Below are 18,616 nucleotides of genomic sequence, written 5' to 3' on the forward strand. Positions count from 1 at the left end.
AGTAGAGATGAACTTGAATCTGCAGGTGTAGCGATCACTTGGGCTGTATTCAGGCGAGAATTCCTGAGGAGGTACTTTCCTGAGGATGTTCGGGGCAGGAAAGAAGTTGAGTTTTTGGAGCTGACACAAGGTGACATGACGGTACCGGAATATGCTTCAAAGTTTGTTGAGCTGGCCAAGTACTATGTGCACTATAACAATGATGAAGCGAGCGAATTTTCGAAATGTGTTAAGTTCGAGAATGGTCTCCGTGATGAAATTAAGCAGGGAATCAGGTACCAAAGGATTCGTCGGTTTACAGATTTGGTGGATTGTAGTAGGATCTATGAAGAGGATAACCTCAAGCTGAAGTCATCTCACTCCCGCGAGTTAGTTGACAAGAAAGGGAAGAAGCCTATGGACCGTGGTAAACCATATGGTAGGGGTAATTATAAGGCTGGAGGTTGGAAGAAGCCTAGTGGGGGAGACTCTAGTGCCCCTGTTAAGTGCTTTAAGTGTGGGGAACCTGGACATCGTGTTCACGAGTGCAAAAGCGAAGAGAAGAAGTGCTACAGGTGTGGTAAAGCAGGCCACATTGCCGTTGACTGCAAGGGAAGGGCTGTGACTTGTTATAACTGTGGTGAAGAGGGCCATATTAGTCCACAGTGTCCTAAGCCAAAGAAGAATCAAGCTGGGGGTAAAGTTTTCGCTTTATCAGGTTCAGAGACTACTCCAGAGGATCGATTGATTAAAGGTACGTGTTTTATCCATGGCACTCCTTTAATTGCAATAATAGATACTGGAGCAACTCACTCGTTTATTTCGTTGGAGGTGTACTAATGCAGAGGACATCACAACATGTGGAAGGCCTGTTGTCCAATCAGACACAATGCGTGCCATTTTACATAATACAACTTTTGTAGACTTTGTCTTATGGTGCTTGATCTAATCCATTCTTATTTACAACCTATTTGCATTCCAATCCTCTAACTGTTTCCACGTGTGTCCGAATACCATGAACCTTCAATCATTGTAACCTCATTTGCAATTGAGACTTAGCTAAAATTATGGTTAAAGTGGTGCTCCAATTTTGTCTTGTCAGGACTTATCAAAAAGCGTTATTATATAAGTGACAAACACATAAAAACTCACAAGTGAGAATACCTATTGTGTTTTTCACAAACTTACTTAAAATAACAAAATGAACTTAAATTAACCAAACAAACTTACTAAATAACAAAATAACATCAAGTACTAAGGTCTAGAATGCCTCGCACATTGTGGGTTATCACTTACGTTTCAATGAATCAGTGGCGCCAACTATGGCCATCTGGTTATCGATGAAAGCAACGTGCTTTTAGGGATCGCTCCTTCCATCAAACTTAATCATCAACGGGAGTTTGAAGTTCTCTGACTCTAAACCCCCCATATTTCATTAGAGATAGGTAGAGGGTTCAGTATCTCAGTCTCTTTAGGAGGGTTGTCATCATATTGTCCTTGTTGAAAAGTCAAGACATTCTCTTCTAAGTTCTAGTAGTGGCGACACGTATCCTCCATAACAGCTCAAATCTTTTCCATGACCTTGTTGTTGCCACTAGCGCTACTACTAGTTGTTGTGGTGCCTTGTCATGTCACCATGTTAAGGAGGATGGACGAGTGAAAGATGAATGTAAGTGTGGCCTATGTTAGTTTTATCGAGGCCTCATGGTGGAGTGATTTCCTTCTCTCCTCTTTACCAAAACAAACATTTTTTTGAGACAGCTCACACACCATGTTTAAGAGTAGTTGACAAATATTGAGTGTGAATTCCGGTCGAGCGACATATACTCTAGTCAAACGGCCAAATCTTAAGTTGGGCAACCCGAGGTCAAGGCCACTCATTTTCTTTCATTTTTTTAAGTTGATCTAATGGTGGGATATATATATATATATATATATATATATATATATATATATATATATATATATATATATATATATATATATATATATATATATATATATATATATATATGAAGCATATCAAGTGAGAGCATTTTACGATGAGAGACGAGTGAAACAAATATCAATCAATGGATTAATCAAGAGAGAATGTCAATACATTAATGTGACTATTAATTTATCTCTATTGATGAATCAAATGGTTGATATTTATTCCTCTCATATCTCATTATAAAATGCTCTCACTTGATATTATATATATGAGAGCATATCAAGTGAGAGGATTTTACAATGGGAGATGAGAGGAACAAATATTAATCATTGGATTCATCAAGAGAATATTAGTACATTAATGTGACTATTAATTTCTCTCTCTTGATGAATCAAATGGTTGATATTTATTCCTCTCATCTCTCATTATAAAATGCTCTCACTTGATATTATATATATGGGAGCATATCAAGTGAGAGCATTTTACAATGAGAGATGAGAGGAACAAATATCAATCATTGGATTCATCAAGAGAGAATGTTAATACATTAATGTGACTATTAATTTTTCTCCTTTGATGAATCAAATGGTTGACATTTATTCCTCTCATCTCTCATTATAAAATGCTTTCACTTGATATATATATATATATATATATATATATATATATATATATATATATATATATATATATATATATATATATATATATATATATATATATATATATATATATATATATATATATATATATATGAGAGCATATCAAGTGAGAGCATTTTACAATGAGAGATGAGAGAAACAAATATCAATCATTGGATTCATCAAGAGAGAGAATGTTAATACATTAATGTGACTATTAATTTTTCTCTCTTGATGAATCAAATGGTCGATATTTATTCCTCTCATCTCTCATTATAAAATGCTCTCACTTGATATTATGTAGGAGAGAAAAAAAAGATTCACCCATAATCTCCACCATTTATCTTAAAATTCAATGGTTCAGATTCATTCTCACATTCTCATATGATATATATATATATATATATATATATATATATATATATATATATATATATATATATATATATATATATATATATATATATATATATATATATTGGCGGAGCCATGAATTTTAGGCAGCGTGGGCAAAAACTTTACACCAATGATTATTCATCTGTTTTAATTTTTACACCCTATTTTTATTAATTTTCCCCCTAATTTTATCCCTGATTTTGTCTAAAAATCAACTATTAAATTGGGGAAGTACAAAAAAATAGGGGTTGAGCCCGGGCGCCTGCCCGGGCTAGCTAGGCCTTGGCTCCGTCCCTATATATATATATATATATATATATATATATATATATATATATATATATATATATATATATATATATATCAGGGCCGTCTCAAACTATTTGGAGGCCCTGTTCTAATTTTAAAAATCGGTCTTAATAAAAAGAAAGATAAATAAATAAAAAAGAGTCTTACTTTATTAAAATTGTAAATGACATTAAAGATTTAAAAGATAAATAGATGATGTATAAATATTTCAAATAAAATTTAATTTATTTAAATATGATTTTTGGTTTTTTTATGTGAAGTTCTTTTGCTATAAGAGAAATTATTATCATTTGGTAAAAAAAGTATTTCATTGAACGGTCAATACAAGTTAATAATAAAGTATTTTAACTAATAAATAACAATAAAAAAAATAAACTTGCAACTCATCCTTTTTTTTAGTTCTCACAATCATTAAATCAAATGTAACTATGTGTCAATTCATATCAATAAGAAATATAAACATTCAAAAATTTATATTATAAAAATATTTTTAAAATTATGACATGACATCCATAAAATTTTAATATATTGTGTTAAGAGTTTTAATATTGTAATTAGAATTGGTATAGTAACATAAAAAATTTTTTAAAAAAATTATAAATAATATGCTATATAATTCAAGATAAGGTTGTTTAAAAATACTTTAAACCTAATAATTTACTATTTATTAAATCATAATAACTTAAACAAAAATAATACTAAACTTACTAATTTTTTAAAATTTGATTAAAATTTTGATTAAAAATTAAAATATAACTATATATTTTCTATAAATAGAAAACAATGATTAAACAACATCTAACACTATTATTTTTCATCATAATTGTTTAGATGATAATTAAAAAAATGTTCTAATAAGATTTGATTAAGTTAACCTGTAATGGTATCACATTAATTAATTAATAGTTGTTGTTGCATATGATTAGAATTGAAGAATGCAGACCACACCGGTTCAATTATTTTGGCACTTTTTGTAAAGTATTTAAATAAAAAAAATGATCTCAATGTATCGAACTGCCGACCTCATTGTTAAAACTTACACGCTTTACCACTGCGCTACTGAATGGATCATGTTGAAACGTCCGCAAAAGTTTTAAATATAATATAATTAAACGTTTATGATTATAAAAAAAATTGAGGCCCCCATAATTTGGAGGCCCTGTGCAATGGGCCTGGTTGCACGGGCCCAAAACCGGCCTTGATATATATATATATATATATATATATATATATATATATATATATATATATATATATATATATATATATATATATGTATATAATGAATTGTATCCCTTGTTGTATTTCTTGCAGAAACATATAACATGAAGATGCCAAATGCATCCAATCTTATATAACCACTGTCTATTATGATCTGATCTGGATGGTCATTACCCACGTGCCAACTTAGGAATAATGATCCAATGCTGTCAAAATACTCTGACAAACATATGGACATGCCCCCAAATCATACCACACCCATTCTACGTGTAGATTCCTTTTTCTTTTTATTTTTCACTGTGAGTGAGTTATCAACGCATGAGAATGCATTATGGAATAAACTAAAGTTTCCTACCAAGTAGCTGATACATTAATCAGATATGTTAATAAAGCATGTATGTCAATAGTAGAATAGAAATTAGTAAATTACATTGTAAATATTAATGTACTTTGAAATGGGATATTGTCTCCTCTGTAAATTTCTTTTATATAAGAAAAACTACTAACACAATCAAATGCATTCAAACGTGATTAAATATTAAGGATGACTTACAATTTTACATACATACATAATTAGTAAAGTATACTAGAAAAGAATTCATTAAATATTATTTTTATGAATTCGAACTATATAAAAATTGAAATTGGAGAATTTTCTAGTAATGTTTGCTATTTTGATAGGTTATGAATATGCATTTCGCATAGAATTTGTTTTCTAATCAATCCAATTGTATCTCTTATCATGGCTGATTTAGATTTCCTTTTCAGTGGACTGTTTTGATTTGTGTGGTATCTTGGTTGGTTGAACCTTGGCGTTTGTTCTTGTGAGGATTGACCTTTATACTCTATATTAATATATTTTGCTTATCTAAAAATTTTTTTTAGAGAAACGATAGTCCTATACCAAAAGTTATAATTTACTATCATATTTTCATATTGTTTGATTATTTTATTATATTTAATTATTATTTTTCATTTTTTTAAATACAAAGAAGCACATGTTATTGCTGTATTTTATAATGTATAAGTATATATGATGTTAGATTTTGAGTGTAAGAATAGTGCTCTTAAAATTTGAATATTTTTTTATATTATTAATTTAATTTTTTTGATCAAAAGGATTTATTTAGAAAAGTGCTCTTAAAATTTGAATATTTAACAAAACTTTTTGATAAAAGCGTTGGAAATTTATACGAGACAAAATAAATTGTTAAAAACTACTTTTTTTTTTCTTACATACTATAACGCTTTTAAAAGCTTTCATTTTGCCAAAATTTTTAAGGCACTCGAGATAAAAAAACAACATTCTTGAAGACTAAATATGATGTAGTGAATAAACGGAAAGTGGACAAAAAATTGCACCACTAATTTTTTATTAATTCTCATAAAAACTACATCCATAGATCCAGGACATAACATTTCTATGCAAGAACTTTGATTTTTTTTTTTTTGTAAAGATTAATTGCCTCAAGTGCTAGAAAGAAAAAAGTTCCATACACATATAGTATAAAAGTATGTTGATTGTTCGAACATGTTTTCTTTTGTTTGACCACTTTTCTTTAAGTGACTTTAAAGGCTGCATGTTCCACAGTAAAATCACAAGTCCTCAATCCCAAAAGCAGCACCCCATACTCAAGTTCACAGCAGCACACCATACTCAAGTTCACCCATGCATATTTATCTCATATCGACCTATACACCATAACATCTATTGTCATATGATGTTGATCTTCCTTCTCGCGGGTCGATCAATAAATTCACAATCGTCTTTTTTTTCACAAATAATTTCATGCTTCTAAATATATAAAATAAGACATCCATAACAAAACATGTAAATATTTGAAGCATAGAAGATCCTCACAATGAGTTGAGTGCTTCCTAAAGGTATCTAGACACACCTGAAGACAAACAAAGTAAACATCATCAAGAGGAAATAATGGGATTGCTCTAGGCCGGTCAAAAGCCCAATACAGAATCTCCCGCTAGTATTCCAAAAAAGGCCCAACAACCAGCTCTATTCAAGAAAAAATACTTCTATGCTCACAAGTGAATATGGCACATTCATAATTTTCCCATTTCACTCTACCCATTTTTTTGGATTCAATCATTGGCTCATTTGTTTAAGTGCTAACCTTGTTGGGATGAGGGAGAAGACATATGCGTAGAATTCCTTCGTGTATTTCACCCCAACGTCCCTCTCAATTCTTGACATGAATGTTAATAAAAGGAATCACCATATAAAGAGAAGCTTTCGCAGTTGAACTCTCGTCGATCTGCATAACTTGAATAAGCAATGGAATCAAGAATCCCGATGCCAGGAGAGGATCGATAAAACCCTCAATACAAAATCATTGAAACCATGACTTTGGCGACGATAAAGGTTCTTACAGTCTTATGCACCTTGAAATGGCGGGGACACAAAAACACGCCATATAGTGCAGGTTACTAGAAGGAGTCGACTTTGTCGGGTGTATATCGATCATACAACTAATCAACGCGAGATAACGAAGTCGTCGAAGCCCATAAAAAAGAAAATAGGTAGGACAGTGAAGAATGTATGTCTTATTGGTGTGTGTGAACCGCAAGTGCACAGCTGTGTCAAGTAATACAAAAGTTCGATCCCGCACATGGAGATGTGTGATTACCAAATTCTATATGAACTACGCTTATCTAAGGTGATTGCAAGTGGTTTGTTTGATTGCATATTGAACAGTAATGTTTTACCAGTTAATATAAAACATGACTAGGAATTATGATTTATCCATCTAGACTCACCCCTACGATTGCGTATGTTTGGAATTATGAGAAGTTATAAGATTTTTCTATAGAAAATAGAATAAATGTGTGTCACCCACTTTCGCGGCGTGCACATCTAAACGTGTTTTAGGCATAGCTAAGTAAATCAATCAAGTGCGCTACGTCTTTCACGTGAAGACGTTTCTTGATTGTTTCTAAACTGAGATCAAGTCTCCTTGTCAGTGGCACCTCGAACTCAGTTGTTTAACAACTTGCTCTCGGATGTTAATTCATTATCTTTCGATAAATGAACGACGTCTCTATTGACTTTACTTTCGCAACCGTCATATACGTAAAAATAGTACTCGATTCCTAAAATAAATAAAGCCTAAACTTCTCGTAATTTCAAAGACATAGATTTAGTAGAGATTTGTCATAAGATGAACTCAAATAAACCTCATGTCCCTTACGATCTACTCATTCATGGTGAGATGGACAACAACAATAATCAAAAGTAATAACATTGCAAGGAAAATAAAGAATAAGAAACAAGTAAACTAAAGAAGAAAACAATATTACAATATAATGTTGAAAATTACAAAGCTTAAGCTTCGGGAACTAAAAGGAAATAAGAATGTTTTTCTAAGAATTCTAGTAGAAATTAATGAAAATGAAGGATCCTAAGGCCTCTATTTATACTAATTCAAGGCCTAAGTCACCAATTACAAGCACTAATTTCATGCTTGATAGATACTTAACACTAATCATGGAGAAAATGGGAGGTGTGAAAATATACCATCCATTTCAACTATTTGCAACTACTTGTAACTACTTTTCTATTTTCAGTTTTTCTATTAGGATTGGTTAGTTACACTAGTTAGTTATATTGTCATGGTTGTGTATATATATTGTACTCCTTGGTTCATTTTCCCTTAAGCAAAATAATATTGGGATTTTGCTTCATCTTCAACCTCTCTCATCTCTTTCTTCTTTCCTCCAATGGAGGTTGCTAGTTTCTAACATGGTATCAACGCCTTTCCGATCCTTTCTTCAATCTTTTCTTGCGTGATTTTTTTCTCAATCACCTTTTCTCCATTCTTTCTTCTCTGTTCATGGCTCCATCATCACGTAACAACCCTCCTTCTGATCCTCAGCTTGATCCTACAAGTCCTTTTTTTGTTCATCCTAGTGATGGTCCGGCGACTGTCAAGGTTACGCCACCTCTCACCGGCGCTAACTACCATTCTTAAGCGCAATCAATGCGTCGTGCTCTTGGTGCCAAGATGAAACTTGAATTCATCGACGGTTCAATTCCTATTCCTAAAGACTCGTTCGATCCTTCTACCCGTGCATGGAACCGCTGCAACATGTTGATCATTTCTTGGATCATCAATTCCGCCTCTGAATCGATAGCTCAATCCATCATCTACATGGAGAATGCGTTGGATGTTTGGAACGATTTGAAAGAACGCTTTTCACAAGGAGATTTGGTTCGTATTTCTGAACTCCATCAAGAAATCTATTCTTTAAAGCAAGACGTTAAGCCTGTAACCGAATTCTATTCTAAGTTGAAAATTCTTTGGGAAGAATTGGAAATCTACATGCCTTTACCACAGTGCACTTGTCGTGTTCGATGCTCTTGTGCTGCCATGAGAAATGCTCGAACTCATCACAATTTGTTGTATGTTATACGTTTTCTTACCGGCTTGAATGAGAATTTTGCAGTTGTCAAGTCACAGATCTTACTCATGGATCCTCTCCCTCCCATGAACAAGATTTTTTCCATGGTGCTTCAACATGAACGCCAAGGCAATTTTGCTACTTCAGAGGATTCTCAAGCTTTGATTAATGTTGTAGGTTATAATAAGTTCAATACTAAAGGAGGCACTTCTGGTACAACATCCAATACTTCAAAATCAAAGGTTTGCACGCATTGTGGTAGAACTGGTCACACAATTGAAGTTTGTTATAGGAAGCATGGTTTTCCACCTCATTTTGGCAAAGGTTCAACTGCTAATAATGCTGGCACATCTGAAGAACCAGTTGACAATGGTGATCGTGTTTCAGTTCCAAATGATCAAAATGGGCAGCTCCCCATCACTCAAGAGCAATATGCCACACTTGTGAATCTTCTTCAACAATCAAATATTCAACAAAGTTCATCTACTGTTGCTTCCAATCAAGTCTGTTCATCTGCAGCTACAGGTAACACATCTGTAAACACTCATAGTGACCAACAAATTTCAGTTTATAAATGCTCTACAGTTCATTCTTGGATAATAGACTCCGGAGTCAGTGACCACATTTGTTCCAATCGAGTCTGGTTCCATAGTATCACTCCCATAAACCCTATACATGTTAAGCTACCAAATGGCCATTTTGATTTGGCCAGATTCCTTGGCATTGTGAAATTATCTGATTCTTTCCATATTCCTGATTCTTATATATTCCTGAATTTTCTGTCAACTTAATTTCTGTGCCCAAAGTTTGTCAAACTAACAAGTACAATGTTACTTTTCATGCTTCTGACTGTTTTATTCAGGAAACTTCCTCTCTGAAGATGATTGGTTCAACTGAAAAGATTGATGGATTGTATCACTTAATCTTGCCATCCAAACCTGCTATTTCTTCTAGTTTGAACAATGTATCTTTTAGCATTCCCAGTAGTGCATTGTGGCATTTTAGACTTGGACATTTGTCCTCTAATAGATTAGAAAAGCTTCATTCTTCTTTTCCTTTTATTGATGTAGACAAAAATGCCATATGTGATGTTTGTCACTATGCTAAACACGAGAAATTGCCCTTTAATAATAGTTTCAATCATGCTTCTCATCTCTTTGCTTTAGTACATTTTGATGTTTGGGGTCCTTTGTCCACCAAGTCACACAATGGCCACTCATACTTTTTAACTGCTGTAGATGACTTTAGCAGATATACATGGGTCATTTTGATGAAATCTAAGGCAGAGACCAGGCAAAATGTCATAAACTTTATCAAAATGATTGAAACTCAATATCACCTCAATGTCAAATGCATTAGAAGTGACAATGGGCCAGAATTTGCCATGTCCACTTTCTATAGCTCTAAGGGCATTATCCACCAAACAAGTTGTGTTGAAACTCCTCAACAAAATGGTAGAGTTGAGAGAAAACACCAAGACATTTTAAATATAGCTCGTGCCCTTCTATTTCAAGCTAATTTGCCCAAAAAGTTTTGGTCATTTGCTGTTAACCATGCTGTTTTTATCATGAACCGTGTACCAACTAGAGTTTTAAAACATAAATCACCTTTTCAGTGTATGTTTAACAAAGATCCTGATTTAGCAAATTTGAAAGTTTTTGGTACTCTGGCCTATGCATCTACTCTGCAGGCATATTGTGCCAAACTTGATCATAGGGCAAGAAAATGCGTTTTCTTGGGTTACAAGTCAGATGTAAAAGGTGCTATGTTGCTTGACATTAACACACGCGAGACCTTTATGTCTAGACATGTGATATATCATGACCACATCTTTCCCCTTAAACCAAACTGGCAGTATCATACCCAAGAGAATATCAGCCTTGAGCCACCCACTGATATTCCATCTTTTGAAAACATCATTCCATCACCTGCTGATAGGGTCACTAACATTTCTGATGATACTTCCCCACAACCAGCTGAGCCTTCATCAGATGACACACCAGCCGCACCAGACATCCATAACAATGCCTCATCAACCAGACCAAATAGAGTCAAACACACACCTTCCCACCTCAAAGATTATGTGTGCAATTCATCAAATCCTTTGGCTGCATCACTCACTTCAGGTATATCTCACCCTATTCATCAAAAGCCAAAAAGTCACAAAAACTGTTAAAAAAATCAAAAGCTCATAACTATCTGAGTGTTGACACGGACCGTGTTAGGTAACACGAATTTTTTGCAGAAAGAGATAATATATTCCATAGAAAGAAATACCTTTTACTATGCTACCTTTATTCTTTCCTGTTTGTGCATCACTATTCTCCCAGTAAACCACTAAATTTGTAAACTACGAGAAAGAGTGTTGCTTTTTACTGTGAATTAAATAGTTAACACGATCATACCTAACAGATTGGAAAGTCCTTCAGACGATGTTTGGAATCTAAAACAGTAATGAGGGGCAGCGTGATATTAGAGAAATTCTCATATGGCCTTCCATGAAATGCTACAAAATTAATGCAAATGTAACTTCTAGAAAGAATTAATAAACAAAGACTCTCCTAACATGTGTATGTGTAATGTATTGTTATAGTACAAAAATGGTATTCATCTTTTTTCTCACTGCTCTACTTCAACTTCTCTTTGAATCAGTTTCTCCTATAAAAAGAGGTTTTGCTCTACTTCAACATCGATTTGCTTTCAAATTACATATTGCTTAAATCGATTGAGATCACAAAGGGCCATAAATTTGGGGATTAGTGGAGTTTTAAAAATGGGATTTAGGCCCAAAAGTTCATAATCAATATTTTAATTAATTAATTTGTTAAATAAAAATAAAAATTATCAATTCTATAAAAAGTATTTAAAATAAATTATCTTAGTCAACCATTCCACATAATTAAAAATAATTATATATATATATATATATATATATATATATATATATATATATATATATATATATATATATATATATATATATATATATATATATATATATATATATATATATATATATATATATATATATATATATATATATATATATATATATATATATATATATATATATATATATATATATATATATATATATATATATATAGACTATGATTCTGTTACACATTAAAAACTACATAAGACATAAAATTAAAAAGTCTATGTTGAGGAAAAAATACTAACCAACAAATATTCGTCATTTGTTTATCTTTTATGTTTTAGGACTACCATTATTACTATATAAAAACTTTTGATAGGTCAACCTATTTTAAATTCTATTTGATTTGAGATTTGTATGAAAATGTTATTATAATCTTAATCGTTTATAAAAAACAAATCTTGATTAAATATCAAATATTAATTCCAACATATACATCCTAGATGCAGAAAAAGAAAAGAAAAAAAAATAGAGTAAATGATGCATTATGCTGCATATTTCATAGATAGGTTATGTCGAACTAAACTTTGTCAAGTCTGAGCTTGATCTGCTAAAAAATTTAAAGTCTAAGTCTGACCTGTAATCTGTCATAAGTTTATTTTATGACCTGAATCTGTCCTTTTCGAAGGCCTGATTAATCTATTAGTCTATTTAAAAAGTCTATATCGTTTGAACATAAGAAAATAAACAATTAAAGTAAGGTTTAACTAGACTACAGAATAAAAAATACAATGAAACTAAATGTTTATTTGCATTGACTTATCCGAGCTTATCTAGTAGTATAAATTTTGTGAGATGATTTGTTTGAGAGAACTTATGAAAACACCATATGACATTACCCATAAGATTTCCTTTTACTTACTTTCATATGTTCGTCAAGATAACTAAGTTTTAATATAAAGTATAAAATATAATATAAAAACAATAAATTCATTCATATTTATTAAAATAGGCCAGCATGATAGGTTTATAAGGCTTTTTGTAAGGCCTTTGGCCTAACCTATTTAACTAAATAGGCTTAAAAAAAACCTAAATTTTTTCTATTTAAGAAAAATCTGACCTGACCTTAATCTATGTAAACTAGTCGTAGATCCCTATTAGTTGGTCTGACCTATTCCCACTCCCATTCATTCACCATCACTATCTCTGGCATTAATTTCAACCTATGACCCATTATTAGAAAATAAAGTATTTGTCTATCTAATGTCTATGATGCAAAGTTTCATTTGATTTCAATGCATGAAAAAAAAAAACAATGTAGAGGTGCTTTGCTTTTCAACATAATGGAGCATTCATAGCATACTACCTATTCTTAAAATTTATGATGATCTAAAACATTATTGTAATTAGGGGTGATAAAACAGACCGCCCGCCCCGTCTAAAGCCCGCCAAATAAAATAGACATAAAAATCATGTCCGCTCCGCCAAAGTGGCGGGTTACAGACGGCGGCTTGCTCGCCTATTTTTTTTTAATAGATTAATAGTATTTTTTTCTTTCAATTAAATTTTTCACTTATTTTTTTAGAATAATTATTTATAAAATATCTTTTAAATAAATTTTACCTAAAAAATATTACATATATTTACAAATAAATGTATAAAATAAATTATCAAGAATTTGAATTACTAGAATTAACTAAAAAAAGGCGGACTTAAGGTGAGACGAGCTTAACAAATAGGTGAGGCGGACTTTAGTGGGCGACGAGCTTTGACGGGCCGAACTTAGACGGACGATGGGTTTTGACGGAGCGGGCTTTGGTGGGCGGCAGACACAAAATCCCAAACCCAACCCGTCATTTTTGGCGAGTACGCGGACCGGCCCAACGGACCTCTGTCCGTTTTGCCACCCCTAATTGTAAACTTATATAAATATACTAGTAGAAGACCCGTGCGTCCGCACGGGTAATTTAAATCTTAAGATGAATAATGTATTACAAACGCATAAAAGAAGTTTAAAAACTCGAATGAGAAATGTTAAATTAAGATTAATAAAACATAATATAAATGTAATGAAGTTATATATAGTAGCTATTTTAAAAAAAAAAGAGTTAAAAATGCAATAGGCAAAAAGTGTCTTCAAAAGAACTTCAATTGTATATGACATCTTAGATTGAAGTGTACCAAAGAAATATGAAAAGAATAGAAAATAAAGAATTAAAAAAACTAATATTGAATGAAAGTGTTATTGAGAAATTAAACATTGAGTTATAAATGTATGAAATACTTCAAAGCAAAAACAATGTATGGATTATTCAAAGAGTTTAAATTGTAGGCTACAATTTATATTTTTTGGGATAAACAAATGTGAATATAGTTTGAATTAGACAATACACCTTTATAATTTCATGGTTAATACTTAGAAGTGTTATTGCTTAAAATAAATAAAAAAAGGTATTATGGCGATAACGATCCGTGAAAGTAGTGAGTTTCAAGGATAAAATTCACATAAGAAAGGTATTATGGTGATAGTGACCCGTAAAAATAGTGAATGTCCGAATCAGGACCTACCCAAACTGGTTAGAGGCCCGTTCAATTTTAAGAATAGGCCCTATAGTAAAATAAAATGTAAAAAAACTAAAAAAAATTATTTATATTGTAAATACCATAAGAATTAAGAAAATTAAAAAATTTGTTTAAAACATATCATGTAATAGTTCTTTTCGTCTAATTAGCGACGAAAACAAATTAGAAATTGATTGCTAATTTTTTTGTTAATTAGACGAAAATGACTAACATAATACATTTTAAATAGTCTTAAATAGTTAAAGGTCAAAAAGGAGATTTTTTAATTTAAAGACTAAAATGAGTCATCGGACCAACATACCAAACCAAAAAAAATATTAAACCAATAACATACTAAATTAATAAAAAAGTTATAAAAGTTATAAATAAAAACATTTTAAATTTAATCATTTATTATTAATTTAATTGTGATAAATTAATTTAAAATAATGATGAAATTATTAACTTTTAAATATATTATTATAAAATGAAATGAAATAAAACATATTTTCAAATATATAACATATTTCTATAAAAAAATAAAAATGACAAACCATAATATAATATAATACTTTAACTTAAACTATTTATAAAATTTAATAGCTAAAATATTAATTTACGATTTGGAGTAAAACTATATGAAATGTTTATTGGTGAGGTGTTTTATGTATTTATTTTAAGTTTAGAAACATGTGTATATATTATTAAGTTTAGGAGTATATGTATAACTCTCAGTAGTAACACTTTTGGACACTTTGGGTGAACAAAACATTTTAATTAAAAAATAAAAATGAAAGGATTAAATCCTCCTCTATTTTTAAACGCATATCAACCCTGTTACTTTGTAATTATTGTCTCAAGTTTTGTAAAACTAATATATAGTGCTTATTTCTGAATTATTTTCTTTCATTGCCAAATAGTTCTTTATAGTTCACATGTGTAGTTATATTCAATCCTTAAATCATTAATCATGGTGCCTATATATGGTACTTATTATGGAACCTTTATCTAAATGACAAAATGAACATTCCATAGCATATAACCAAAATGATGTAATTATTTGTGTGAATCATTTTCAGCCGTGGGATAAAGGTAATGCAACTTCATTATATGCCAAGAGATATCACAATATAATGGGATGACATTAATTAGACAATTACAACAGCTTGAGATTGCACATAACGACATTAAACGAATTATTATTTAATATATTAAAGATTTCATATTCATTTCATTGCAATTGAATTGAACAGCCAATGGAACTTTGAGATGAAACTATGGATTAGATGAAAGTATATTGACAACTGAAAATAATAGCAGGCCATCAATTAAATAGCAGTATAAGCTTTCTCAATCTGTTGATATATAGCCTGTACAAACAAAAATGTTATATGTATGATACATTACCATGTTTAATTAATATTAATTAGTACTATTTGGTTGCTTATGAAAGTGACAGGACATGCTACAGCTTTCAAGGAGCAGGTAATTGTGATAAGGTATAGTAAACTTGGAAGCAACTTTTTTGACACAAAATGGAAAAAAGAAAAAATCGTACTTGTAAAAGCCATATGCCAAGCTGTTTGATGTTGTCACATCCATAGGGATCTATAAAATATTGTCCTACTTCCCTTGAGAACAGGCTGAACTATGTAGCATGATCAGCAGTCAATAGCAAGCTGGACTTGAAAAAGTACGGATGTCTCTGCATAAACTTGATTAATAAAGGTTGTAGGAAAAGAAATGGCTATAGAAAAAGAAATGGATCTGCAGAAAGCACGACAGGCTATGCAGAAACTTGATTATGCTGGGTTGTTCAGCAGTTAATAACAAAACTTGTAGAAAAAGAAATGGGTGTAAAGCAGTCTAAACAAACTTTGAAAAATTATGTTGGTACCTCCTGATTTTTGTGAGATACTTTCTTGTTGTGAAAAGACAAGTAATTGTTGACAAATTTTGTTGTTCTAAATTTATATTTCACAATGCTTTGGTTCTACAAGCTATATACAAGTGAGTAACCACTACCACCCCTAGTAACACTAATTTCCTTTTCAAAGTGACAACAAAAACATTCAAGAAAAGACTATCCCTATGTTAAAAAAATAATATAATTTTATCGCAGCTACTTATGAAACACCATTCAAATTGTAATACATTCAAGATAAGAACATTCAAATTGTATTCATGTACATTATAACGATTGCATACAATGAGATTCCATGAAATTTATAAAAACTCATGTAATATATAGAACATACTAACATAGGCAGCCCCATGTAATTTTGTAAAAACTCAATGTTTCAAATGCTGAACATTCACTGTGTATTCCATTTAATTAAAATGGTTAATGCAGAACAGCAGTTTAGTAAAACAGAACAAACAAATGATACTTTAACCTAAAATGGAAATAACATTACAAAATAAAATAATGTGAAGTCTTATAAGCTTCAACAAAATAGTTAATTGTTCAAGGAGTGGTGGATAATATTTAATGCCTTACACAAAATAAGTAGCTATTCCAAAATACACCTCTAATGCCTAAGATGAGATAGTAGTTTATAGATGAAAATGGTGCCCATCATTTGCCTTTGGAATGTCTTGCACTCTTGGGCCTTGGATTCTTTGTAGCAAACTGCTTTGGAGTCAAGAAATCTTGTTGTCCATATTCTTCATTACATTCATCTCCTGAATTTCTTTTAGAAGGAGTATTGTTGCTGCTCAGATCAGGACTTCAGTTCTGGGCAGCAAAAGCAGAAGTTGTGTTCTGTAGAGAAATAAAAGATTATGGTAAGGCAGCAGCAGACTATGAAGCATTTCTTAACAACTCTTACCAGCTCTTACATATAAAAGAAATTATAAGGCATTTCTTAACAACTCTCACCATTATTTCTCTTTAACTCTAACCATCACTAAACAAAACAAAAGATAATAATTGTCACTTTTTTCTATCCTTCAAGGCATATGCTTAAAATATGATTCATATGCTATATATGGATCTTAGAAAACTATCTTCAAATTCGTAAATAAAATAATATTTATATTCAAATTCTTCACTTACTTCATCATAAAATCAAGCCATGCTTGAGGATTCTTTGTGAGAGCATTCACAACAGCTTCATATCAGTCTCTGGTACATCAATGATTTCTTATTGTTCCTGTTTCAATTCTCTATTGTAATAATCAGCTTCACTTTTTGCTGCCAAATAACTGCACAAAGCAAATGCAATGTTTGTTTCAATTCATGTTAACAAACACTATATCATAGTCGACGACACCAACAACAATTTTCCAAATATTTTGTTCTGGTAGCAAGTCGCCAATCATAATAAGTGGCCTTGACATGTTTGGAAGCAAGACCTGTTACAAAAGCAAATACAGATAAAAAGAATGAAACATTGTGTTAACTACAAAGTTGCATCACAGTTGCAACGTATAAATACCGCGAATGAAAAATGTCAAAACATAAGTCATAAACAAAAAACACAACCTTTGTATCACTACTTTATAAAAATGACAACCTTTGTATCACAACCTTTGCTCAGGTTTCAAGTCACTTATCATGATTGGTGGGCTTGACACGATTCCTCTGGTGAACTGAAATAAACATGTTGACATAAGAAACGAAACAGGGCGTTAGACAAGATTTTATAATGGGTAATAATAACAAAGAACACAACAAAAACAAACAGTTTACAGAGCATGGTAAATATTGTAAAAAGTTTAAAAGCGAATACAACAACGAAGCTTTGTAAAACACCGAAACGGAAATAAAATTGGAATCAACCAAAACACCAACAACGAACACCACGTGAAACAACCGGAAACCACATAAAACACCGCAACAGTAAAACCGAAAACATGAACGATGATAGAAAAGGAAAGCGCTAAAACACGGAAAGCACAGAAGCATGAAGAAAACGAAATCCAAAACGATAAAAAACGAAAACGCATAAAGCAAGACAAATTTTTAAAAAATGCAACTTGGAAGGAGAGAGAAAATAATGGAAGATGAAGGAGATTTACATACTTACAGAAAATGAGGAGAAGGAGGGTGGGTTTAAGCTCTGTACTGGAGGGAGACGAGAGAATGAGAAGGAAGTCGAAAGGAGGTGGTAAATGAATGAGAGAAAGAAGTGAGTAAATTCAATATTCATCCATGCCACTTGAAGGGAAACGAAATGTTCTGAAAAGTGTTTTGGCAAAGTACAAAAATTGAAGAAATTGACCAATAGAAGGTGACCAAATGGCATGGATAAATATTGAATTTGTTAATTACATGAA

At 31.4% G+C, this 18,616-nt stretch overlaps 1 long non-coding RNA gene across 2 annotated transcripts; it reads right to left on the bottom strand.

Annotated features, from left to right (window-relative positions):
* Positions 1-16,612: 16,612 nt before the first annotated feature.
* On the bottom strand, positions 16,613-18,616 carry LOC131610075 (uncharacterized). Of its 2 annotated transcripts, none has more exons than XR_009286397.1 (4): positions 18,363-18,616; positions 17,854-17,929; positions 17,394-17,692; positions 16,613-17,099 (listed from the first exon to the last, which is right to left on the bottom strand). It is a non-coding gene; the product is annotated as an uncharacterized LOC131610075 (long non-coding RNA). The 2 variants fall into 2 exon arrangements; XR_009286396.1 differs by having other exon boundaries at positions 17,823-17,929.

The sequence above is a fragment of the Vicia villosa genome, linkage group LG1, assembly GCF_029867415.1.
Source record: "Vicia villosa cultivar HV-30 ecotype Madison, WI linkage group LG1, Vvil1.0, whole genome shotgun sequence".
In the NCBI taxonomy this organism is placed as follows: Eukaryota; Viridiplantae; Streptophyta; class Magnoliopsida; order Fabales; family Fabaceae; genus Vicia; species Vicia villosa.